We start from the raw sequence: 26,841 nt of genomic DNA on the forward strand, positions 1-26,841 counted from the left end.
TGCTCACTCATTATTACCTTCTAATGGTGCTCCTTTAGTCTCTTTTGTCTCTGGCTTCACCTCTCAGCCAGGCTGGCGACAACCCCATCCCCCTGGGGCGGGGGGGGGCTCTGCCACTACAAAGGAGGATCATGTGCAGCACAACCCAGCGCAGCACAGCTGGGCTGGACAGTGGCAGGTGTCCCCATGCCCTCACCACGGGTGACACAATCACTCATCAGATGGTACCTTGTTCTGAGGGTGTCCAGGCAAATGGGCAGGTACTTATCAAACAAAATGGTCAGGTTGGCTCTTTCGGACTGGATCTCTTGCCTGTCGATCCAGCTGCTCACTGGAGGATTCCAGCCCAGATCCGACGGGTTGATGTACAGGATCCCTTTAGGCCCAGGGTAAGAGAGAACATATAGTAAAGACATAGCAGAAACTGTTCCTTTCTTCCAGCAGAGTTTACCAGGTACTTTCACACAACTAAAACCCTATCAAATATGACGGGACGTCCCATTACCTGCCCCCTTTTCCTGCCCCACTGCAGAGTAGAAACATGAACAGTGAAGAAACTTCACCCTTGAAACCACGGCGCTTTTCATGACCTTGCCCTAAATTCAGAACATTGTCTTGTCTGAGCAGTTTCATTGCTCTGGGCCCCATTTCCCCATGTGTAAAACTAGGGGACACCTCCATTCCCTTCTCCCATACTTCAGGCACTTCTTCAGAAGATCAAGAACTCTTTGAGACAGATACTGTCCTTCTCCTCATAAAGTCCATCCAAAGGGCTTTGCACAACAGGAGCACTCAGCAACGCTGAAGCCATGATCACCCACCAACAGTCAGAGTGCTCTGGGTAAATCTCCAGGATGATGACAGCTCCACATGTGCATTTGGGGTCAGGATCCTCAGTTTGTCTGTCAGAAACCTGCCCTGTCCACCCACGGCCGCTGTGATCTCTGGTTGGGTACTTGCAACAGGAGTCAAGTTGGCCAACAGAAGACTGGTTAATGGCACTAGATCCTCCTGGGTTCACGGCAAATCCCAGTGCGGAGCTCAGGCCAGGACTCACCCGCTCGGGACACGGTTGCTGGGGTGGCTGTGCGCAGGTGGCTGATCTCAAACACCAACCGCATCGTTGGGTTCAGAGGGATTCTCTCATTGCTCGCCAGGGTCAGCACCTGCATTGGGCAGACAGACAGACAGACAGAATGACATCTTCCCCAGGAACAGGAATGAAAAGCATTCAGCACTTTGCACTAAAAAGCTTGGTTGCTGCCAGCACAGTTCCTTGAGGGAATGCAGCTGATTTCCAGCAGGTAGTAGAACTGTCTTCCATGACTCAAAGGAACAGCACTCGCTTCGAGCGGCGGAAAAAGGTGTGGAATTATGACCCCACCCTATTTTTGAAGGGCCTGGAGTTACAATCAGGACATCTGTGATTATCCATGAGCCCAGTTCCAGGAAGGGAAATTACAATGAAACCATGATTTGCGCTATTTCCCCTCATGCACCATTTTCTATATGTGATATTGTTTGGTGTATCTGAAGAAACACAACCGCATTATTCTAGGAGGTGTTATTTCAGCATCTGCATTTTTAGGCTGAACCATGCCATGCAGTCAAAGAATATCTCCTTCTTTAACTTATATTCATTACCTTATTATCATCCATCACAGTATTAAGAGACTCAATCCACACTGGATCAATATCTCCATCTAGTACCATCCACTTGGGACCGTCATGCGTGATGTTGGCCAGCTCTCGCATGATTGATGAAAACAGGCCTGGGAGGGTGACAGGAAGATGGTGATGAACACTGAACTTGACACCTGCTCTAACGGTTTTCTCCAGCAACACAGTAAAAATTACTCTAATTAATGCTTTCCTCTCAAACATGCAAAACTCTATGTGCCTATACGTAAATATTACTATATCACAATACGGTTCTAGTTTGCTTTAAAGTGAAAAAAGGGTTATCAGTTATCACTACTGAAAATGATTGCAGACCTACGCACGAGCTTCATTCCCACCGAGAATCATAAGGGATAAGAAAAATGTAGAGTAGCTACTCAAAGGCAAAAGGCGGCATGAGTTATACAATGCAGAGAAAACCACCTGAATATGCCTAGGAAATCCTTATAAATATTTTTTTGTGGCTCAAAGTATATCAGGGCAATCAAGATGCATTAAACGCTGGGTCATGGCTTTAGTGAGACTGAGGGGAGAACAAGCACAGAATGACATTGAATGACAGAACAAAATGTTGGTAAAATCAAGGAGAGAGAGGATACAGAGTCTCAAGGGGAGTAAATAATGAATGTTAAGAAGACCACGAAGGCTGGGAATAGAGCAGCAGCACTGCAGAGCAAATGAAAACTCCACAAAACTATTGCTCTCCTCTACATGTGAAAATACCTCGGGAGATGCTGGTCCTCATGAAAAAACATCAGGCAAACATTAAAAAAAAGCCTCTCTTCCAGTGAATTGTGACAAGAACTCTTTTTTTTTTCTTTTTTTCTCCAGGACAAGCTATTTCTTTGTGATCCAGATCAGGAACAGCTGGTGGCACCATCTGACTGAAGACAAAGCTTGTGCTCAGCAAATGCAGAACGGCTCACCTGGAACAGGTGTGTGATCCCGAGACTGGGTCAACAAAAATAACGCTTCAGCGCCTCTGCCTCCAGCCAGTTCCTTACGTGTTGGACACACGCCTTGGGAACCACTCCGGCACCACTCCGGCATTATTAGCATCAGAAACAGTTGCTGTCTCAGGGCACCAGGGCTTCCCTCGGATACACCGCGGCAGCGGGGAGAGGAAAGCGCCTCTGTCCTGACCTTGTGCATCCACAGCACACGGCTCTCTTGGGGTTTAAAAGAAGAGTTTTGTTCTGCTAAGAACACTTTTGGGATTCCCATATGGGACCTTTTACCACCTAACATGTAGGACCTTTTCAACTTCTGATAATGTGACAGGATAAAACTGGGGAGCGGAAAAGCAGGGGCTGATCTGTAAGGGAACAGGTCACCTCTTGCTAGGCTGTGGTGAAGATTGCCTTGCTGGTCTTTGACAACATGAAACAACATTTTCAGGAATGGTTACTGCAGAAAATATCTGCCTTGAAAGCTCAGGGAGGAGTGCCACTATTTCATTTAAACCATCGCAGGCCAGAAACCACTGGACAGTCACCTGTAAAATGTCCCTCCTGCTGTTCGGTGTCACCGCTGCCCTCGATCTGCAGCCACTGCTGCAGCCAGTCTGCACAGTTCAGGCTGTACCCTGCACGTCCCTCTGCCACTTTGATTTAGGCTCCCTAATTACAATTAGAAAGAAATTAACCTGGCATTGGAGCAAAGCAGGGGGTCGGGAAGGGTCCATGGCGGGGCCAGGGGAGGTGGGTGGCAGCTCATCTGCTGCTGTGGATGATTCATGGTAATGTCTTCCCTCACCTCCCCCACACCTCCCAAACCCGCCGCACACGTAAATCGAAGCTGCCTTTATGTATCAGTCACAACCCAACATTTCCACTCCAGATTTTCTGTAATCTTCCAGCAAGTTTGAAATGTTCCTCAGGAGTGAGCAGGATCAACAGCTTGGCAAACGCTGGTGTGCTACAGAGATCGGGCAGCCATACTGAGTGGAAAAACTGACGTTAAGGCTGCTGTGCGTGCTATCAGCAATGAAAACCTGGGGATGGGACATTTTTTGGGGTCCCAGCGCACACCACAGTGCAGGAGGGACATCTCTTCCATCACTGGTCCAGCCAACTCCCAAAACCTGCCTGCCCCACTTAGGAACTGGTAAGTGTTGGTATTAATGGGCATTAAAATTATTCTTAGGGCAATAGGATCAAGTAGGCTTATGCTATATTTCCCATTTGAAGATCAAAGAGCTAAAACATCCTGTGTATCCTTTCAACAACAAACTGTCATGTGGCTGTAGGCAGCAGACAAGCACCTGGGCTCTCAGACCTGCACATGAAGAACCAGTCACCCTGCTGCTGCTCGGGAAATTCATTAAAAATACCCGTCTTTATCTACATATTTCAGACACGAAATGACATTTACCGTCTTTCCATTCTCTTGTTGCTGGGTTAATGATGCCAAAGAGCTCATCATTGGTGACTGCCTTGGGGTTGAGGTCTGTCCAGACAGGACGTCGCTTCATTATCTGGTAAGTCCTGTTCAGGGATCTCATCACCTGAGACTTGCCCGTGCCCGCGTTACCCACCACGAAGACAGAGTGCCGGACCGTCAGCAACTCCTCCAGCTGCACCACCTGAGAAAAACACTCCCAAATTTTAGACAAAGATGCCAAACTGAAGTTCAGGTCTATAAAATAGGTCCCACTGGGCCACCTCTTTAGAAAGACGTGACCCTGAGACACAAGCAGATTTGACAATTGAGTTTGGTCCAGCCACTCTAATCACAATGGGTGAAATCCTCAGCCTGCAGATAAACTTTCAGCGCTGTTTATACTTGACAACCACCACCTGATGAGGCCCTGCTCTCCAGGGGCTACACTTTCATGAGCCTACAAAAGTTGGCCCCTTTGGAAGCCCAGAGACTGATCCAGTGCTGACCTCAGGAGCAGGTGCAACTGCCTCAGACCCAGCACAGCTGACTGCCCTCCAGCGAGATCTGCCTGCAAGGACAATGCTGTGCAGAGCTCTCTTTGTAGAAGCAAAGCTGTTTGAGAAAACCCAAATGATTTGATGGCGACGTGGGTGTAGCAGAAGATCTCTTGGTCTTACTTTGAGCACAAAGTTGTCCTCAGCCTGCAGCCGGAGGTCCAGCACAGCCTGCCTCACAAACGACTCAAAATTCAGGTCACGCTTCCGAGGCACATCCAGTGCAGGGAATAGATCCCCAATCAGCCCCATAAACACCGGCACATCATCCGTCACAATCTTGGGGACGTTGAAGTCACGAAGAGAGCGCATCAGAACCTGGTCTTCGGGTCGCTCTGGGTCATCTCGCTTGAGGGAGCCAGCAACAACTAGCACTGACTTAATGGCACGCAAGCCCCAGTCGTAGTGATCCTACACCAGAGGAAGAAAAAAAAAGAGGCATGAGTTTATGCTTAGACAGTACCATGTAGGGTGAAGAACCACCATTCCCAAACTGCCAGACTAGTAAGCAATGAAAATACATCTAAATCTGTTATTTGCATTGTGGCCAGAGACCTTCTCCAGCCTGAGTGACCTGGTTTCCATCTCAGTAGGTGAGATTCCCGTCAGGGACAGTATTAAAGAGTCAAATAATTCAGCTGTTCAGACCATCACATGGGCTCACAGTTGGCAGTAAGACAGCAGCAGGATTTGCACTCCAGAGACCAAAGCAATTTGTTTCACCTAAATCATAAAGCACCTATAGCAAGGCCAGCCAGCCCCCTGCATCTGCAGGAGCCACCAAGGTGAAAGGCTTGTTAGTCCATTATGAGGCCCCAAAGACCCAAGTTTCTCCACCCTGCCCATCACAAGATGACAAGCCTGTTTGGTCTCAGAGGAGGTCCAGGAATAAGGGGTCAGTAAAGACATCGCTGAAAAAGTACCACAAAACGGCATGAGAAGAACTCTCAAGCCAACAAACAACTGTTCATATTTCTGTCCTGTTAACACCCTCCAGAGCACAGCTCGACAGCTGACTGCTCTGTGTGGGAGGCCATGGCTTCCACCAGGCCCCTCAAGGCACAGCACCAAGTTTCTGCGACAGAGCATATCCCACCCAGCCTCATGCTGGCACAGCCAAGATCAGGTTTGTATCATCAGGAATCCTGATTCAGGTCTCCTCTGGACCCAGCTTCGATCTACACAAATAATGACAAGGAAAAATCTGATTTGCTTTGCACTGACAGTAACTCTAACAAGACCTGGAACCAGCCTAAGGCTGAACTCAGAGAGGGACACCATAAACCCTTTGCAGGCAGGAGAATCAACAGGAAGAGACTGGAAAGCAAAAGGTCACTGAATACTACCCCAAACATGGTGTCATTTAAACTCACTGAAAGGTCTCCCATTAATGCAGCTGGTCAAATGCTTTTGTCCCTGCAGATGCTCCAGTAAAGCAGTCTGAAAATTTTATTGCTCCGATGATCACCAACCCTCTCCTCCCCCAGCAGCCAGTGCAAATGCAGCCATTAAATAAAAGCTGTGAAACGTTAGCCATGGAGCTGAGCAGCACAGTGCCATGTTTCTGCTGATTTTGGAGATTCATCATACCACTCAGCCACAGAACCAGGCTCACCTGCTTGGACAGGAGCTCTTTGCAGAGTTGGTAGAGAGTAATGAACTTCCTGGCTAACACCCGGGCCTCGATGAATCCCTCAGCCACCAACATAATTTCACAGATCAGCTCAAAGTCTGGCACAACCATCGCACACGGCCTAAAATGACAGGTGAGGAGGCATTGCAGAACAAGTATTTCTTGACTACAGGTCTTACAGGCAGCGCATTTGCAGCTTCATCTTCTAGGCCTTCTTTTATGAGCCAGGTCACCCTCTGCCGTCCCCACGACAAGGGACAGAGCTCCTTCGCCCTGCCTGTGCGTGCCCAGACCCAGGCCTGTTGTGCAAGGCTTAAACTACCTGCGAATGCCCTGTGCAAGTGAATTCCCCAAGGACATGAGGTCGAGCCTGGATGTTCCAAAAGACAGTTTCTGCCAGGTCACAAACCCTGACCTGGACTCACCTGAAGAGAGCTTTTAAATTCTCAGGTAGCTCTGTTCGCCCTGCGTAACCAGGGTTCATGGTGATGAAAATGCCTACTGATGGTACTAAGTTGATGTCTTCTCCAAGAAAATTGAAGGATTTCTTCTTCTCCCGTATTGCATCCTGCACGCTCTTCACCTAGAAATCAAGACAGTACTATAGTATCAGCGTTCACTTATGAAAAACACATCAGACAACGGTGCTTCCTTCGTTACTCTTGGCCTCGTGACAAATGGGGCTAATCACTGTTTTATTTTTTACCGGCAGCATAAAGCTTTATACACTGTTTGGAGTACATCAGCATGGCAATATCAATTTCCCATCTCAGTCAAACTCTGGCAAAGCAGAAAAAAGAGCTGAAGAGAGTGGAAAGTCAAAATGCAAAGGAGTTGCAAGACTTCACACCTTTGCTCCATGAGACAATGATGAACGTGGGTCAGGAAGAGCAACTCAGGAGCGGGAAATGTCCCCAGCACTGCCTGCATTCACCTTGGCTTTTGACATCACCTGTGGGACACTGCTCAGCACATCTCACAGCAAAAACACCACCAGAGGCTCCACCATCTCTGAACCAGCCAGCCCAGCAGAGGTCTGATGTGTGAGAGAGACACAGGGCAGTACAGGTATCCACAACATAGCCAACACCCAAACGCACTCCCCAAAGTCTATCACAATATGGGCCCATTATTCCCTTTACCCATCTCACCTCTCCCCACACAGCGTTGCTCTTCAGGACATCCCAAAACCCTCCTGTGCCTGCTCCGTTCCCTGACCAGGCCCAGAGAAGGGGTAGCACCTCCCAATAAGCTTGGCCTCAGCTCAGTTGTAAACTGACCACTTGGTATCACTTTTAAAGATTTTGGGACATCAGATGTTTGATTTAAAACCAAAACCAGAAGGCAGAAGCTGTAAAACCTCTCCTAACACCTTCACTCACTAATATTATATTGTTTTTTATATTTGCCTGATTGCAGCTTTGTTCTGCTCATTCCTCTCCTTCCGAAGAGTTCACCTCTCTGCAAACAGCACCTCAGCGAGGGGCAAATCTCTCTCTATTCACCGCTCTAACCTCACTACTGTTTGCCATCTCAAAGTAAAGCAATTAATCGAATTTTTCCCTGTAAGGAACCATATCGACATCAGCTGCATGAGTAAGACAGCCAATTAAACATCGCCATGGTAACACTCCTAATAGCAGCCAGGAGACACCATGATGGAATGACGGCCGTGCCGCTTTCTTCAGCTGCCACGCTCCAGCCAGGAGCGAGGGAACCATTAGCAGTTGAGTCATTCCTGGGCTTCTTTTGTTCAGCTTCCCTTTTTATTTCAAGATCCTCAAAGACTTTTTTTCAATGACAACTTTAAACTAGGACCTGACGGAAGAGAAACTGAGAGGGAATGATACATAAACTCTTGTACCTGCCTGGGGCTTCTCTGGGATGCCACATAAGGTACCAATTATGAGTGAAACAGATGAGAAGAATGAGGAGTTCATGGAGGGGTTAAGAACAATGTCTTTGACCGAAACATTTACAGAAGTGTAGAAACTTCTGAGCTTTATATCTTTCTATAACACTGAGCCCAAAAGGGAGTCCAGGAACAATTCAGCACCTCAATCAGATATTAGGATCCTAAAACACGCACTCAGCTGACAGTTGGATCCTGAAGAACTTGGGCACTTTGGCACCTCAGTTTTCTGCACTGAAGCCCCCCAAGGCTTCCCCTGTATAAAATAATGCCAGGTTTCCTCATGGGCTGGTAAGAGGAGGGGAAGGAGGACGCGAAGTGACAGATTATATATATAAGCACGAGAGCACAGGACTTTCTGGCACGATGGGGAGGCCAGTCTCCCTTCCAGCCCTTCTCCAGGGATGCTGCTGCGCTTCACACGAGACTCACCAACACAATGCACTGAGCAGCTGAACTACAGAGGAGATGAGAAACCATTCGCCAGGGGAAACACCCATGCCCAGCTGGGCACCGCTCCAATAGCTCTGTCCCAGGTTTAATCCCACGGTGTCAGGGTACCCTGGGCAAGCGCGTCAGCAAGGGCCGCAGATCTGCCCCAGATTCCAGCTCCCGAGTGTCACCAGCTGACACTGGCTTTTGGGAGCACCACGGGGCTGCACACATTCCTCCAAGGAATGGTGCCAGTTGGCCAGGAATACCTTCCAAAGCCACTTGGCAGAGCTGTCGTTACAGACACCAGAACTAAATCCACAGCCATATAGTTTTGGAGACAGGTTAAGAAAATTAATCCTGAATGTATTCCCATTTCCTGAGTATGACACACAACCTGTGCCTGACCAGGGGTGATAAGGAACCCCCAGAAGTCCAGCGGATCTGCCCCAAACACCCCTCTTCCCCTCCGTGAAAATTATTCCCTACATTGCAGACTGAGCAGCCGCAAGTCAAGGCAGCTTCTCTGTCTTGAAACGATGTGCTGCAATTATCTCACAGCAGATTAACGACACGAGTGCTTTCCTGAGGAGGAACAGGTACAGAGCCATGGTGCGTAGTGGTCTGGGAAAAGATGCTACAAAGAATTGTCTTGGCACAAATGCTGTAACTGGGGCAAGAAAAGTGACAAATATCTTTGCAGCACGTAACTGCGACATCTTGGCAGTGCTGTGATATTCATGTGATTAATCTTGAGATCTAATCCCACACCTGCCTATACACAGAACTGAAACCGGCAATATGCAATTGCCATTTTTACCCTTGCTCCAAAGACTGCAGAATGGCTCTGCTCTGTTTGTATTTATTTATGAGTGTTTCTCCACTCACCTGTACAGCAACCACAGAAAGGACCTCAACTGAGATCCTGTTAAATTCATCAAAACAGCCCCAGGCTCCCGTCTGGGAAAGGCCTTTGTAAATATTCCCACAAGACTGGAAAAACAAAACAAAAACAAAGATTACAAGAGTGAAATCATAAATGGAATCAACTCCAGCAAAAAATTGATTTTATTTCCCAGCCTGTTTATTTATAGCAATTTACAGTCTATTGTGGGTATTTAGAAAAGTGCATGGAAACAGCAGGCACAACTCAATTATAATATTTATAGCTCTGCGCAGCTTGCCACTTTATCTGCTAATTGCACTTTCTCGATATATCTGTGCACCAGTTTCATTTAAAGGTCACTTGTGCTGAATTACTGATGGTCCCGTTTCCTGGGAGAGCCCATAAGCTAAATGAAATATGATCCGAGGCTACCAAAATCACTGTACCGTGCCAGACTGGCAGAGAGCAAGACTCAGCCTAATGATTCAGTGCTCTGTAGCGGCTGAAGCTTCACTATGTTTTGGGTTTATTCTGGGAGAGGATCCTGAGAAAACCAGGACAGGTCCCTCCCCGTGCCAGGGGCTGCCAGGTCGCGAGCACGCCGAGAAGAAACGACCAGGGTCCAACTATCAGCACAGCCTTGGTCTCAACTGAACAGACCAACATTTTTGAAGAATTACACATGAAATCTAACTCCAGAAAGGAAGGGAAATGCATAATGAGGCAGAGAAGATAGTTCGGGTCTCTGCCTCCTGAAGAACCTTGTGCAAATCTTAGAGAAGGAACGGGAGGAGAAGGAAAAGGCATTCAGCTTAAAGGAGTGTAGCAGGGATTTGGAGAGAGGTGATCACAGAATCCCAGCCTGGTGGGGCTGAAGGGACCTCTGCAGATCCCCCAGTCCAAGCCCTGCTCACGCAGGGTCACAGAGCAGATCACACAGGTGGGTCCAGGCGGGTTTCAATGTCTCAGAGAAGGAGACTCCACACCCGCTCTGGGCAGCCTGGGCCGCGCTCTGGCACCTCCCAGCAAACAAGTTTCTGCTCATGTTCAGATGGAGCCTCCTGTGTTTCAGTCTGTGCCCGTTGCCCCTCACCCTGGCGTTGGGCACCACTGAACAGAGTCTGGTCCATCCTCTGACACCCACCCTGAGATATTGATCCCATTGATCAGATCCCTCTCAGCTTCTCTTCTCCAGCTCAACAGCTCCAGCTCTCTCAGTCTCTCCTCACAAGAAAGAAGCTCCAGACCCCTCAGCATCTTTGTAGCCCACTGCTGGACTCTGTGCAGTTATTCCTTCTTAAACTGGGGAGCCCAGAACTGGACACAACTCCAGATGTGGCATCACCAGGGCAGAGCAGAGCGGAAGGAACAACCTCCCTTGACCTGCTGGTCATACCTCTCCTAATGCACCCCAGGTACCATTGGATTACTCTCATCCTTCAGGTTTGCTCGGGCCCTGAGCATCCCCTGCCCCATGTGACCGCACTGCAGCCGAGGTGGGAGCCATACCTTGTAGTCCATCTGCTCGGAGCAGTTAAACACGTACACCATGATGCCCAGGGCTCGCCCCAAATCTTTCGTAGTCTCCGTCTTGCCAGTGCCCGCAGGGCCTGCAGGTGCTCCGCTCATGGTCAGGTGCAGTGACTGGGTCAGGGTGATGTAACATCTTTCACAGTGAATGATGAATGAAAAAAGGAAATATGTCCAATAGGTCAACTGTGGGCTGCAGGGCAATAGCACTAGAGCATTGCACTCAGCAGAGCCTCTCCTCTGAAAAGCTGTACGTGAGCAGGGGTCATGTCTGAGCTGAAAGCCTTCTTGGCATTAATTACCACCTCTGCTCAGCTCTGTTTTCTCCAAGAGATACTCATCTTCCACCAAGGTCTGCCCAAACCTCTTCATGTCCAGCTTGTGTTCTCTCTGGATCCTCATACAACTCATGGATATTGGGCACATCTCAGGCAGTATGAGAAAAGGACAGCTTTTCTGGAAGACCTGTCACTGACAGAAACCTGCTCAGGTGGCCTATGAGTGAACCCAACTCAAAGCTGCAGCAAGTCCCAAAGTTTCTCCATCATGTTGATGATGGACACTGGGGTGGTGTCCACATGTGAGTATCTATACTACCTGTATAAGCCACAGAGGTGTAGTCAATATAGCCAACAAAACCTGATGATACCTGGGGGCTTGACGCAGCTGACTAACACAGGTGACTAGAGCCACCTGAGATGCTCTTGGTTGCTGAAATGTCACATAGGGTGGAGAGATATGACAAGGGGTCCATAGGAGACTTTTACACTTCTGGATTGGCAGCTGGAAGCCAGGTGGGACAACACAGAGTATCTCAAGTAACCCTAGGTGTCCCCACTGAGGCAACCAGGTAGATGTCTGCTTCAAGATGGGATGAAAGCTCTCTAGACTCACCAGCTTTATGGACTGTGGACATCTTGTGCACAGGAAGACACCCACAAGTGTTTTAATGTGTGAGCTGAATCCCACCCAGGGATCTGATGTACAAATTCCCCAGAGGGTACCACCAAAAACCAGATAAGAGTTAGAGCTCGACCACTGGAGTGCTGGGACATGGAGACAGAACAAGAGGGATACAGGTGTCTGAACTAAATCCATCTTTGGTTGGCATCTCTCTCTCTACCTGTGTGGCAAAGCCCAGCTATGACATTGTGTCCCAGGGACTTACCTGTCGGTCAGCGGAGTGATCACAAGCCGAGGGGTATTGCCAAGGTATTCATAGGAGTACAGGAACTGGGAGTCACAGATGTTGGCAAAGCAGTGCCGTTCCTCATCTGACCATCTGTGCCGGAGCTGTGACAGCCAAATGAAGGCCTGGGCATTGTCCACCTGCAACACACCCACAAACACCATCACAGGAAGGCCGGGGATGCCAGACACATGCAGCTCGGGGGCCAAAATAGCGACTGCTATAAAATTTTCATGGGGGATGACTGGTCCTCACTGCAAGGCAGGTGTGGTGAGGAAGGCCGCCTCCTTGCAATGCGGTGAGAAATGTCACCTCCCCATCTCCCATCAGTAAAGGGGAGGAACCAAATTAGTGACCACATTGGTGGGAGAGGAAAAAATTAATGGCCAAGAGAAAGAGCCTTACAAAAAGACTCCTGAATAGATTTAAGAAGCAGCAAGTCATGAAGAAGGTCTCATAACGCAACCAGAGTGAGAGAAGGAGCAGAGGCCATCTAGACAAGGAAGAGGTTGCAGACAGCACCAAGGAAACAGACTGGGGACAGGTGGACAAAGACAGGCATGGCCAGCGCTCTCTGCACAACCAGCAGGCAGGTCCAGATGCATCACTTCACCCCAGGCTGGACCGAGGCACCACTGAGCCCAGCTGAGCCTTGAAGACAGAAACCCTGTGAGCAGCCTGGCTGCCTCTGAGATGACACAGATGACGGAAGAGCCACAACCCAATACATTCAGGGCATCTTCCCACCCACCTGCAAGGCTAAACACTTGGCATGGTGTCAGGGACAGGGGAGTAGTGTGGGAGAGGTGTTGCAGGAGAAGGGAGTCCCACATAAGTCCCTGTGGCCCCACACCAGACAAAGGACGCTACAAAGAACAAAGCTTGAATGCTTTTTCTTACTTTCTAAAGTCAAAACTGAGACTGAGTCCAGCAGCCTCCCAACACACCACCATCATCCACCAGCACATGTCTTGGCACCAGGACGCAGTGCCGCGCTCTCACTCCTGGTGTGAATCTGCAGCAACTACAAGTTGGTGTTGCAGGGCCATGACACAGCACAGCTCTGCAGGCTTACAGGGGCTTTCTGCACACTTACTACAAACGTTGTAGAAATAAATTTAGTCATACGTCTCCCACTGAGACCGGCAGTGATCTGAATGGCCAGTGGTTGGGCCCCCTGAAGCCCCCTCTCCAGCACCCACAGAACTGTGCTGAACTGCCAACACCAACCTTCTGTGCTATCATCTTTGCCACCACATCCCGAGCATGCACGTCGATGGTGCAAATGGTCATGATTTTCTGTCTGTCGCCCTTGGAGAGCTGCCCGATCAGCATGGTAACGAGGGTGTTCAGCTGGGTCACTTGCTTCTTGTGCTATTCCTTCATCGCATTCTCGTAGCCTTCCTCCACCCTGGCAAAGGCAATCCCAACCTCGGTTGTCCACCAGATCTGGGTGCAGCAAAGCGCCACCTAGGGAAATAGGCTGGTTCAGTATCAGGGAAAATACCAAAGCTTCCTTATGTTCAAGAGTGTCGGATCCACAGGGAGATCAAGGATGAAACATCCGTGACATGAAATTAAGTATTTTTTCATACAGTAGTCACAGCAGACAGTACAACAAGGATCTGCTCCATGACATTCATTTAAAACACCATATCAGTGATAGACACATTTAGCAGCTAGTTATAAGTAAATCAGCACCTTTCACATGCCTGACACAGCAGAGGAGGAAGAGTTGGAGACCACGAGGTTGTCAGAGGTGCATCTGAGGGGCTCTTCACTCTTATCAGGCCTCACCACTTTGCCTTCCTGCTGCACCTCTCACTGCTCTGGCTGTACAGACTGCACTGCCCAAGCCCCTGGGCTCTGTCACCCAACCAAGAGCCCCAACCAGAGCATGGAGCTCAGCCTGAAAACTCCATCAGGAGACCGCCAGGATAAAGGACAACTCATCCTCCCTCTCTCCTGGATAGCAAGGTGGAGGCCAGAAACATGCCTGTCCACAGCTGCTGAAAGAAGGGAAGGGCAGGACTGATGGGGAACCCAAGAGCTACCTTTCCACGAGCCAGCCTGAGTGGTGATAAGAAGCAGTGGCAGATACCTGGGCAGGATAGTCAAAGAGCCATTGTTCCCTTGGTTTTTCCTCATAAGCCATGACGGCTTCTGTCATCTCATCTCTCACAGTAGCCCTCATGCTGTCTAGTACATGACTGAGCCAGACTTCAACCTGGAAAAGAGATTAAATCCCAGTAACACATTTGCTCTTCTTGAGTGCCTTTGGTAATTAGTGAAGATAGGAAATGAGGCAAGCATCTCAGTTCTCTTTAGACTGGACATGAGGGAAAGGTTCTTCACCCAGAGGTGCTGGACACTGAACAGGCTCCCAGGGAGGGGTCACAGCCCCAACCTGACAGTGTTCAAGGAGAGACTGGGCAACGTCCTCAGACACACGGGGTGACCTGTGGGGTTGTCACTGCAGGGACAGGACTTGGACTCCATGATCCTGGTGGGTCCCTTCCAGCTCAGGACATTCTATGAGTTAACCAAACCTCACAGCCTCCTTCAGACTGGGTAGATTTGGCTAATTCTGGTACTGTAGGATTAGCATCTACTTCCAGACACCAAGAACAGAAGACAGATTTTTTTCTTGAACTCTAGCTACAGGAGGAACCAAAATGAACTCCGCCAATGAATAATTTGGTCAGGTGTGTTCCACCTCCAGGCCATGACAGAATCCCTGGTGGGATGTGGGCAGTCTGCCAGCAGCAGAAGAAAGATGCTGCCAAACTTGGGAACACAATTCCTGCTGAATTTCATATTTCACAGGCAAAGCCCTCAACAAGAAGACAGACTGAACGCAGCAAGCTCCATTGCTGGGGAGCTCAGTAGCCGGTATTACGTACTTTAGCTTCCTGTAATAGACCATGCAGAAAGGTGAAACTACCAGGATAGATAAGCTGAGCAGTAGCTTGATTCTTACATTTCATACTTTCACTCGTGGTATGAAATGATGAAGACTTGAGAAACAGGTAAAAGGCCTTCTCCTGCCAAACACACCCGTGCAGAGGTACTATGGAATAGCTTAGTCTCTTTTCAGTCTGCATCCCCTCCCTCACCGAGGATATTTGTAGCAAGCTTTAAGACCAACCTTCAAAAGGTCTTAGAAAAAATCAAATTAAAAACCTAGTCAGAAAAATGGCACAGCTCTTTCTCTCACAGTGGACTGCGACATCCACGTCCCCCCTTAGTGAGGACCTATCCAGAGTGACACGAAAGGTTGTGGTGTAAGGAGGTACTAAATCACCACCTCTTCCAGCTTTTCTCATGCACCAAGGGAGAGCAGTGAAGCTCTATGACGTCTTGGCAAGGGATCTCACACGAGGGGCAGGGGAGCAGACTCCACCGGACAGTTTTGATAGACAAGGACTTCCCTCTCACCTGCCCACTGCAGTCGCAGGGCTCGCTGAAGCTGACGTACTCCTCCTCTCTACTGTACATTCCCAGGCCAACCTTGGTTGGCTTTTGCTCAGAGTCCAGCTGGAATTTCATCCTGGCCAAGCTGTCAAAGAGTTTGGAAAGATGACGTTGCACCTGCAAAACGGGTTGTATAAATAAAGCAACCGAGATAGGACGAGCGGAATGAAGATCACTATACATGTCACAAGCAAAATCATGTTAACAAAATATCTTGGATATTTAGGTAGCACCACATCTTCTCAAATGTGGCCAACATACTGCCAACAAAAGCCTCTTGCTGTCTCTTGTAATACTTCCACCTATTTCTACGTAATTTAGAAAACAGACATGCCTTAGTAAATCATGTTTCTCCATTGGGAAATCTTCCATACAGAGCAAAAGCATAGAAAACATTGAAACACCTCATGACTCCTACCCCAAATTTCCCTACATGTAGTGATGAGAAGTCTGTAGCCATTTCTCCACCTCATCCTATTCTCAGCACAACGTGGAGTTTTCTGCACTATGAACTTTCCTGTTTTTCCACTACTAGAAACTGATTTTGTGCTAGTGAAATATCCTAAATTCTCTTTCATGGAGAAGAAAGATCTTTATTTCTGCCTAAGACCTATGATAAACAGCCCAGACCTCCTATAGAACAACCATGTTCACCAAAAGCACTCTTCCAGAAGGAAAAGAATAATTCAGTTCTTTCCTGTTCACCTCCATCTGAGTCTGCAAAGCCAACAGGGAGATGCTGTGGGCTCTCAACATCAGCATCTGCCTGCTGGGAGCTGAGCAGGTCACCAGCACTTCTTCCAGACCACTGCGTAACACACAACTGCATCACTGCGCGCCCCACGCCAATGAAGGTGAGATTCTCCTAGGATTGACGTCCCCACAGAAAGGGGAAGCTCCCAAAGCAGTCCCAGACAGGAGCTGCCTCTCTCAATTACAGCAGAGAGGTAGAAAAACTCCCATAGGGGAGATGAGAAATGAGGGAAAGGGACCTGGGGGTCCTGGGGACAGCAGGGTGACCATGAGCCAGCACTGGGCCCTTGTGGCCAGGAAGGCCAATGGTACCTGGGGTGGGTTAGAAGGGGGTGGTCAGTAGGTCAGAGAGGTTCTCCTGCCCCTCTGCTCTGCCCTGGGGAGACCACATCTGGAATATTGTGTCCAGTTGTGGCCCCTCAGCTCCAGAAGGACAGGGAACTGCTGGAGAGAGTCCAGCGCAGCCACCAAGATGCTGAAGGGAGTGGAGCATCTCCCGTGTGAGGAAAGGCTGAGGGAGCTGGGGCTCTGGAGCTGGAGAAGAGGAGACAGAGGGGGGACTCATTCATGTTTACAGATATCTAAAGGGTGAGTGTCAGGAGAATGGAGCCAGGCTCTCCTCGGTGACAACCAGTGACAGGACAAGGGGGAATGGGTTCAAACTGGAACACAGGAGGTTTCACTTAAATTTGAGAAGAAACTTCTTCTCAGTGAGGGTGGCAGAGCCTGGCCCAGGCTGCCCAGGGAGGTTGTGGAGTCTCCTTCTCTGCAGACATTCAAACCCCCTGGACCCCTTCCTGTGGAACCTCAGCTGGGTGTTCCTGCTCCATGGGGGGATTGCACTGGATGAGCTTTCCAGGTCCCTTCCAACCCTGACATTCTGGGATTCTGCGTGAGATGCCCAATGCTCTGATGCTTTCAGAGAAGGAAGGGTGGAGGTGGATTTGTCCATCTAATTCTGACTCACTGACTCACAAAGAACTACAACCCTCCCTCTCATGAGCTGTGCTGCAAGTGGACGCAGCTTCTCACACACATACAAGCAGGGCCAAACCCTGGGAGGTGCTAAGTGACTCTGAGAAGCACAGGGCACTCAGCATCCCCCCAGATCACAGAATCATTTTGGGTGGAAGAAACCCTCAGGATCAAGTCCAGCCATACCCTAGCTCTGGCACTAATCCATGTCCCTAAGAACCTCGTCTAAATGTCTTTTAAACCCCTCCAGGGATGGTGACTCCAGCACTGCCCTGGGCAGCCTGTTCCCATGCCCCACAGCCCTTTCTGGGAAGAATTTTTTTACAATATCCAATCTGAACCTCCCCTGGCACAACTTGAGGCCATTAAGCGTATCTTGAGGCCATAAGCTTATCTCTTTTCAAACCGTAAGTAAACCGTAGAAACTTTTTCTTACATGTAGAAGCTTCTGGTCACAAATCCCCAGCTGCCCCTTCCCAGACCCTGTCCAGTCTGGAGGGTTCGGACACAACCCCAGCACTTGCTGCGATCCTGCTGCCAGAGCCCGAGCGCACCTGAATCTGCACAAGTTCAGCACCCAGTTCACGAGGATAATGTCATTGTGTATTTAATCCTCCTTTAGGAATCATCGGACTTTGAAACTACATTGGGAAGGCTGAGAGTGTATCTATGTATGATACTGCTTGACATTTACTTTGATTTTACTGCAAATACTTTTGAATAACAGAAAACACCAGGAATTTCTTCTTACTCAATAGAGCATTTCAACACAGTATCTTTGCTTCCTGTGTTTTTTTTTTCCTCTTCATTTTAAATATCAATCAACTATGTATTTATGATACTCTGTGGGCTGAAATCACCCAGCAGCAGACACAGATAGAAGCAGCGTTAAAGGTTAGAGGTAAACAACAGCATTTCCAAATACACATGCAAACCTGCTCCATTCCTGTGCTCACATCAATACTGAAAATGGTGGAAAGCCTGAAGAAAGTGAAAATACTCGCTACCAAAAGACAGAATTAGGACTTTGTTCATCATCCAACACTCGCCTTTTGCTGTGAACGTTTTGACTGGTTTTATGCACCAACCTCTGAATAAAAGATGCGTCCCAAACAAGGCCAAGCAGAGCTGTGCAGGGGTGGGTGGCAACCCAAGGAAGTCCTGCCTTGGCCACAGCCACTGTCTGACCACCAGCTGTCTTACCTCTTCCAGGCTGTGTTCTGCTCTTCCCCTGTAAACAGGCCATCCCAAAGACCTTTGCATGGGGAAGGAAGAAGTGGCTGACTAGCAGATGTCTCCTCTGCCTAAAAACAGAGACGTCTCCAAGCCCTCGGTTGTCAACACTGTCACATTTGAATGATCGGTCTGTGGCTCTTTCAACAACAGATGCTGTTTGCTGGCATCCCAGCTTGGGGAACCAAGCTCAGCAACAAGTTTTGGCTGAGATCCTCAAGAAATGGTTTCCCCCAACCTCACTGTATCCCAGCAGAAACAAACCCACTGTTTTTATGGTATCAAGAACATAGCTCTGCTCTGTGCAGTGCTTTCAGAACCATCTGCAAGCATCACCAGGGACAGATGGGACAACATACAGTGTGCGCATTGCCTTTCAGAGACGACAGATGAAGGCCAGCAGTGAAAGAGTTATTGTTAATCCAAGTGAGGGTGGGAGAAAAGGCACTCAAGAGAGGATAAGCTACAGCTGAGTCCCTAGACAGCATCTTCCACCCTGACATTACTGACAGCTGGAAAATGCGAAGGTGACATAGTGCAAGGCTTACCAGCTGTGGGTTGGTGCCATTGGAAAGAATATCCAATAAATCTGCTGAAGAAACAAAGTAACATCTGGGAAAGGCCAATCTTTTCATGTCCAAATATTCAGCCAAAGCCTTCTCACACAGGGACAACCTGGGGAGAAGAGCAGAAAAATAGAGCCCAGGACAGGCGGGTGAATATCCTTTAATGTGTCGTGCTACAGTTTGGGTTATCGAGCAGATTCTCCCCTCCCATGGGGAAATGCCAGACATGAGCTGAGCCTGCAGGCTGGTCCTTTACAGCATTTTCCAAATAGATAACAAAGCACATAGTAACTCATAGATCTCTCTCCACTCCCAAGGGTCAAACAGACAAAGAGTCAGAGAATCCTCACCAAAAAGCAGAAACACAGGTGGAAGAAGAGGCTAGAAAGGCTTTGCAGTCTGACTTACTGTTTTAGACAAGCTCTCAACTGCCACAGGTGATTTCACACTAGGATGAAAGTTTCCAAAACTGCTTTTATTCTAATGAGCACATTTTAAAGTCTGATTCAAACCTACTCAGCTTTTTGTGCTTGTGAAGCCTGAAAAGAAACTTGTTTGCTCCGTTCTAAAATGAATCTCTCAGTGTTTACATGTTAAACTGCTGCTGAGCTTTCAAAGTTCATAAATAACATGCAGTTAGTCCTCTGTGGGGAACACGGGCCTTATCTGTTTAGGAAGTAAAATTAGATCTCTATTTTAAATGGATAGTTATTACTGACACAACAGCTATCACGTTAACTTGTTAGGTGTGTTCCAGGTAGAGTAGCTCATATGTTAGGTGAGAACTGTATCCATCTCTGGACATTAAGGTCTTTCTCAGGGAGTTTAGTTATACCATCTGTGAAGGGTACACACACAAAGATAATTTTGTTAACTAAAGCACATGGGATCAGCTCTGCTGCAGATATCCCTGCTTGGACTGCTAAATAGATATTTAAGACACCAAATTTGGGGTGGCAGTGAGGCCACATGTTATTAAAACCAACTGAGTGCCTAGCTTTGTATGTGTGCAAATCAATATTCAAGATAAGAGTTTGCACATACGCAAAGCCAGAATCCACCTTGGGGGCTTCAGGGTGATGGATCATGAATAAAAAGACTCAGTGTGTGAATGCAAAGAACGCACAGTCCAGAAGGAAAGCCTTGGAGCACAGGTTAAACCAACTTATTAGAGCTGATCCCAGTCTCTGACAAAATCCTGGGACTGAAGTTGTACCTACCTGCTCTGAATGTCCTCCAGTTGTTGGGACAGACCTGGTTTATTCGTGGCCTCAACCACATTTGGGGTTTTCTGAGTTTCATAGGCCAGTTCTTTAAAGTCCACATCAATCCCTTCAAAGCGTTTGGAGTCCTAAAAAGCAACACAAACATGTTCATGGTAAAACATGGATTTTGTGCTAAAGGTCTCCATCCTCTGGGTGCTGTCTTTGGGTTGAGGGGAAAACCTTCTGTCCAGTGCAGACAGGGACCCCTCCACCATTCCAGAATGGCTCTTCCACTGACTTGCCTGAAACTAGTCTGCAAACAGGCACTTGCCTTCTTGTCACTGTATCCCAAAGGGGTTGTGGATAAAGTGCTCCATGCAGGAGGCAATGTCTAGGACCAACCATTTTCATGGGATTTAATTCCCCTTGGAAAACCTCATAAATCTCTCTCTCCCATGTCCAGGTGAAGTACCAAGTTTCCCTGGCTGCAGCAGCAGGAGATGCTCCCACACCGTGGAAAGGCTCCCAGCCTCATGTGAGTGCACTCCTCCCCTCCTGCTACAGCACAGGAATCCCAACACCCATCCACAAAACGGGTATGATGACTCTTGTAGAGGAGAGCCCTTCCTTGCCTTCAATGAGGGTATGGAAACCCCACGTCAGCACCGGAGGCCCACATCAACAATTATGCTCCATATCTAACAGGGACTCTGAATTTCTGGAGCTAAACACTGAAGAATAAAGCAAGCTATGTTCAAAACATCTCTGCTCCTCCCTTCTTCCCAGGTCAGGCCTCCTAAGTGAGGCGGGACACTGAACAAGTGTTCCAAGCAGTCCAGGTAACACTTCCACGCTACCCTGTGTTCAGCCCCAGGAGCAAGGCTCCATCTGGAAGGTTGAGCCCTCCCTACACTCACGCCACAGATCCAGCTCCAGGTGAGCATCCCACAGCCTGTCAGCACATCCCCCCAGCCCTGGATGCATCCTGAGGGTGCTCAGCTACAGAGACTTTGAGCTTCAGTCTTTCTTTTACGGAAGAGAAGCTGCTGACTGAGCCACCTGTGTCCCTGGAGCCAAGAGGGCCCCGTGTCCTGGTGCATCCAGCACAGCACGGCCAGCCGGGCAGGGAGGGGATTGTCCCGCTCTGCTCTGTGCTGGGGCGGCCTCACCTGCAGCATTCACTGTGTGCAGGGCTGGGGACACAGGAGAAAAGGAGATAAAGCTACTGGAGTGTCCAGAGGAGGGACATGAACTTGGTGAAGGGTTCGGAGGGGAAACCGTATGAGGAGCGGCTGAAGTCCCTGGGTTTGCTCAGCTGGAGCAGAGCAGACTGAGGGCAGAGCTCATGGGGCTCCAGGTTCCTCAGCAGGAGCAGGAGGGGCAGGGCTGAGCTCTTCTCTGTGACAGTGACAGAGCCCAGGGAACGGCAGAAGATGTGCCAGGGAGGGTCAGTGGGACATGAGGAAAAGGTTCTTCACCCAGAGGTGCTGGACACTGAACAGGCTCCCAGGGAGGGGTCACAGCCCCAACCTGACAGTGTTCAAGGAGAGACTGGACAACGTCCTCAGACACACGGGGTGAACTGTGGGGTGTCCTGTGCAGGGACAGGAGTTGGACTTGACAATCCTGATGGGTCCTTCCAAGTCAGGACATCCTATGGTTCTATGGTTCATACCACTGCCAGACAGCTACTGAGATGCAGACAGCTGCCCAGCAGGATGCAAATGTAAATCATGATGCAATTTCATACATGACATTAGATAGCTCCTGGATATTAAGAGCTTGCTGGCACATGGTACAGCCTCAGGGCACTGGTTATCAGCACCTGTATATATTGCCCAGTGAGCGAGGTGTGCCCAGAATCATAGAATCATTTAGCTGGAGGAGACCATTGAGATCACTGAGTCCAACCATAACCTAAATCTAGTACTAAACCATGTTCCTCATCTATACATCTTCCAGGGATGGTGACTCCAGCACTGCCCTGGGCAGCCTGTTCCAATGCCCCACAGCCCTTTGGGGAAGAAATTGTTCCCCACATCCAACCTCAGCCTCCCCTGGCGCAACTTGAGGCCATTTCCTCTGCTCCTGGCGCTTGTTCCTGGGGAGCAGAGCCCGACCCCCCCTGGCTCCAAGCTCCCTTCAGGCAGTTCAGAGATCAGAAGGTCTCCCCTCAGCTCCTGTTCTCCAGCTGAATCCCCCAGGTCCCTCAGCCGCTCCCATCACACTTGTGCTCCAGCCCCTCACCAGCTCCATTCCCTTCTCTCAACTTGCTCCAGCACCACAAGGGCTTTCTTGGTGTGAGGGGCCAAAAACTGCCCCCAGGACACTCAGCACAGCGTGCTCTCTGAAGCAGATGGAGGAACAGTCCAAGCAGAGCAGAGTGCAGGGTTGGAGACAGAACAGTGTGTTGTCCAGGGGTCAATGGGCTGCGCACATCCCCTCGTGGGTGTTCGTCCCACAGTGGTGCTGTCAGCGATGCTGCTCGTGAACAGGGACGGGGGTCACACAGCCAACTGTGGGTCACTCGTGAGTGAAAGGCAGGTTCCTCCACAGGGCTGCGAGTGGTCCAGCGGGGCCAGGAACAAGCTTGGAAGATTTTCTAAATAATCAAGAGAATAGGGAATAAGACTGGAAGCTGGACTCAAAGACAGCCCTGAGGAGGTCACAACCCTGAGGAGGGCATCAGTGACAACTCTGCTCAATTTTCTGAAGCTGAAGTGGGAGAAGAGCTGCTCTCCTGCTGCACCAGCACTGGAGGCAGGGAAGCGGATACTGCAAAGCTGCCTGGTCCAGCTCTGATTTGACATTTGCACCATCTGAGTAATTATCTCCGTCTTCTCCCCTCCAAGGAAAGAGGGAACATGCCTGTATCACTGAAGGCAGCCAGCAGCCTCCTGCTCAGCCTCCAGGAACTCTGCATCTGCTGTGCAATGGTGGAGGGGAGGAAAAACAGTTTCTCAGCAGGGTTCAGGCACAACCAACAGTACAAAAACATCCTGGGGCAACACTGGGGAAACTGCTGTAGCATTAAGGGAGCCTCCAAGAAAGCAATGCAGCAAGAGAACAGTCCTGCTTGGGGGAACACGGCAATATAGACAACCTTCTTCTGTGTAATGGAGGCTCTTCTTCAACGCTTTCCACACAGGAAAAATAGGATTTGGGATTTCATACCTTAGGAAGCTGTGCCCGTATATCTTCTGAGCCTATGAATATGCTCTCCAAGTGAGACCACGTACGCTGCACTTCGAACCAGAGAGAAATGACGGAATCTGTTGTGGACAGCTTCCTCTGCCATATGGACGCTTCCTCCAAGAAGAAAGCAATACATTTGGATGTCATTAAATTCTGCAGCTGCACCTGGTTGTCTTCTAAAGTTTCTATGAGTTCCTCGTCTGACTTCAGCAACGGGATGTTCGTCCGGGGGTGAGGCTCATACTGAAACTCCATGGTGCTCCAAGTCATTTTTAGCTCCTTCAGGACTTTCTCCATACTCATTTCTCGTACCGCTTTGTCCACAATGCCACGAACCTCATCCTCAAAGTTATGGAGGTTGAGCTTCAGGAGGTCAGCCAGCGCGGTGTCCGAGTCCATCACAAACCTCACACCCGTCACCTGCATCAGCTGATTCCAGTGCCTTTCCCTAATGGCGGGATTTTGAAGTTCTGCCACAGCTTTCAGGGCCGTCAGCATGTTCTTCACCTTGCTGTCCAGCCCAGTGAAAGCATCCCACGCCCTCACCTCCTTATCCAAATTCCGAATCTCTCTTGCAAACTTTTTACACTCCAGATCCATGTTTTCCACGTTAATATCCGCCCATTTGGTGGTCTGCCAGTCATCAAGGCAAGTGCCCACAAGGGAGATCATATCCCAGAGCTCTTTGAGAAGACACAGCTCCTTTCGGCACTGCTTCAGTTGTTTATAGTCTGGCACTATGACTTCAAACAGACCAGCTGATTCATAAATCGAGGTCATGGCCGACTCCATTTGTTTAATCTCAATGTGCTTTGTATCCAGCAGTTGATAAGGCTTTTTGGGGTCAAACCTAGAAAGAAATGTTTATTCTTCATAAGTGATATTGTAACAACTTCTAAAGAAAACATAAAACAAATGGTGCCTCTGAGACACAAAGCAGACATGATACATCTATAGTACCCATTGATGGTGCAGCCACATGGCACTGCTGACAACCCCTTTAAGCAATATTGTGCACTCAGCATCCAGACTGAATCTCTTGCTAACACCTTACAGTGTTTGCAGGGACAAAACACCCAGGGCATAACAGATACAACACCGTGAGCAGGTAGGAAATGTATGCAAGGGTTCAAGAACACATCCTCAGGACACTCCGAGATGATCCCATGAAGCTTTTCTTCCTCAGGGCTTCTCTGATGTTATAATTTCACTGTACCTGAATGGTGCTTCTTTCCGAAATCGCTCTCTGAATCTGTGTTGCTCAACATCAAACGCCGCACAGCTCTTGCGCACAACTGTCATTTCGTCCGCCTGCAGAGGAGCCACATGCTGCTTCACAGCTATCGCCAGCTTCTTTATATTGTTCCATTTTTCTGGCAGCTCCTGCAAGCAAAATTTAAATGACGGTAGGCAGTATTTGCTATTTGATATAAGATGTGACTGATCTGTTTATGGACAATCACAGAACAGGAAAAGCAACAGATTCCATGCCTAAAACTGCAAGGAAGTTTTGTTGTGATGCAAAAGCTAAACACAATTTGGGATAAAACTTATCAGTTATCCACAATTTTGAAGACGAATGAAGACTGAGACTTTAAAACTGACTGCTCTGATTGCAAAAACATGTTAAATAACTTCAGAAGAAGGGTCCCAGACCAGATCCTGGGCTCCCAGGATGGCTCAGTGGTTGAGAGAGCACAGTTCTCCTGACACCGAGCCCAGCGGGACCCAGAGCTGGCTGGGGGCAGGAGGGTGGGCTGAGGATGCAAGTTCATCACATCGTCCGGCTTCCCAGAGCTAATTAAGAAACAGAGCCTGGGAAATTTCCAGCCAGCTCTTAGAGCAGAAGATATTATGCCAGAAGGACTTCTACAGAGCTTTCTGGGGCAAATCCCTCCAGCCTGCCTGTATAATATTAGTACTAAATAAGACAGTTTCTTTCTCAGGACTGCATCCAAGCTGCTGGTGCACAGCACTGCTAACAATCCACCCTTTGCACCTGGGATTTTATTCAGAAAGAGATTTGATTTCTTCTCTTCTCACTAGACTTCTCGAGCCAAATCCTCACCCCAGACAGTGACACCAGCCAGGGCTCTGCTGTCCTCAAGTCCCACAGCTTTGCTCTCCCACTTCCCCAGGTACTGTGCCAGCCTACAGGAAAGACTTTGGGCTTCTTTTCATCCCAGTGCACATAGTTGAGAAGACTAATGGAGATGCACCAACACTATGCAAAGAAGCGAAATAACCTGGAGGCAGCAGAGGCGGCCAGAGCAGGGCCAGTCCCTCCTGAGGGGTCTCTTTCTGGCACTTCATGTTCCAGTCTCTGTAGAAATCACTATCCATGACCATAGCAGGGCACACATGGAGCTGCTTCCTTGTCCTTCTCATACAAACTATCAGCTCCAGCCCATCCATCTTCATGGCCATGGAGGGAGCGGTACCTGGAGGAACTTACTTTGGTTTTCCTACTGTGTACAGCAGTGAATGAATTATTCAACTATGTGTTGCTGTCACTTGCCAGAAAGAACGAAACTGTTTTGTTATCTCCTCCATCTGAATGGCTGCCCTGCATACCTCATTTCTTCTGTCAGAAAAATAAATCAGTTGTTCAAATCTACACGCACAAACAGGCACCAAGCAAGCAGCTCTTGGGCAGAGGAATCAGCAGAGCTGGGTTCCCCATAGCACCATTTTTTATGCTGAACTGAAGCTGCTGTAGCAGCCAAAACATTCATTTAATGCAGCTCTTCTGTTTTTCAGGGTGTCTGTAGGAATCCAGTTATCTTTAGGACCCTTACCCGTGTCAGATTTGGTGATACAACCATCCGTGGATCACGGCTGCACCAGCAGAAAACTGGGGGATTGCTGAACCCCGCTCAGGTCCCATCCAAGCCTGCAGCAGAGGGAGGAACTTCTCCCCAAAAAGCTCTGCCTTAAACCTGGTGTCCTACACAGAGCCCTCTGCACACAACGCCCCGTGACTAAGGGGTATCCATCAGTACGTAGCCACACGCTCCTCCACCGTAACATGGTGACTGCTGCCAGTTCCCCAAGGCTGGCTGGGCATCCCACAGGCTTTTCCAACCTTCACCTCATGGTCCCCTGTCCAGAAATGAGAAGAATTCCCCAAAGAAAAATTGATTCATCAGGGCCAGATGTGGAAAGGTGCTGAAATACTTTCATAACGTGCTCCCAGTGATGTCCTTTGGGTCAAGCAGATTGGGTGTTATAGACCTAGTGGA

General features: G+C 48.9%; 1 pseudogene; it reads right to left on the reverse strand.

Moving 5' to 3' along the window:
- LOC139826749 (dynein axonemal heavy chain 9-like) lies at positions 1-25,032 on the reverse strand (annotated as a pseudogene).
- Between the last annotated feature and the right edge of the window lie 1,809 nt (positions 25,033-26,841).

Source organism: Patagioenas fasciata, unplaced genomic scaffold (assembly GCF_037038585.1).
Source record: "Patagioenas fasciata isolate bPatFas1 unplaced genomic scaffold, bPatFas1.hap1 Unplaced_14, whole genome shotgun sequence".
Classification (NCBI taxonomy): Eukaryota; Metazoa; Chordata; class Aves; order Columbiformes; family Columbidae; genus Patagioenas; species Patagioenas fasciata.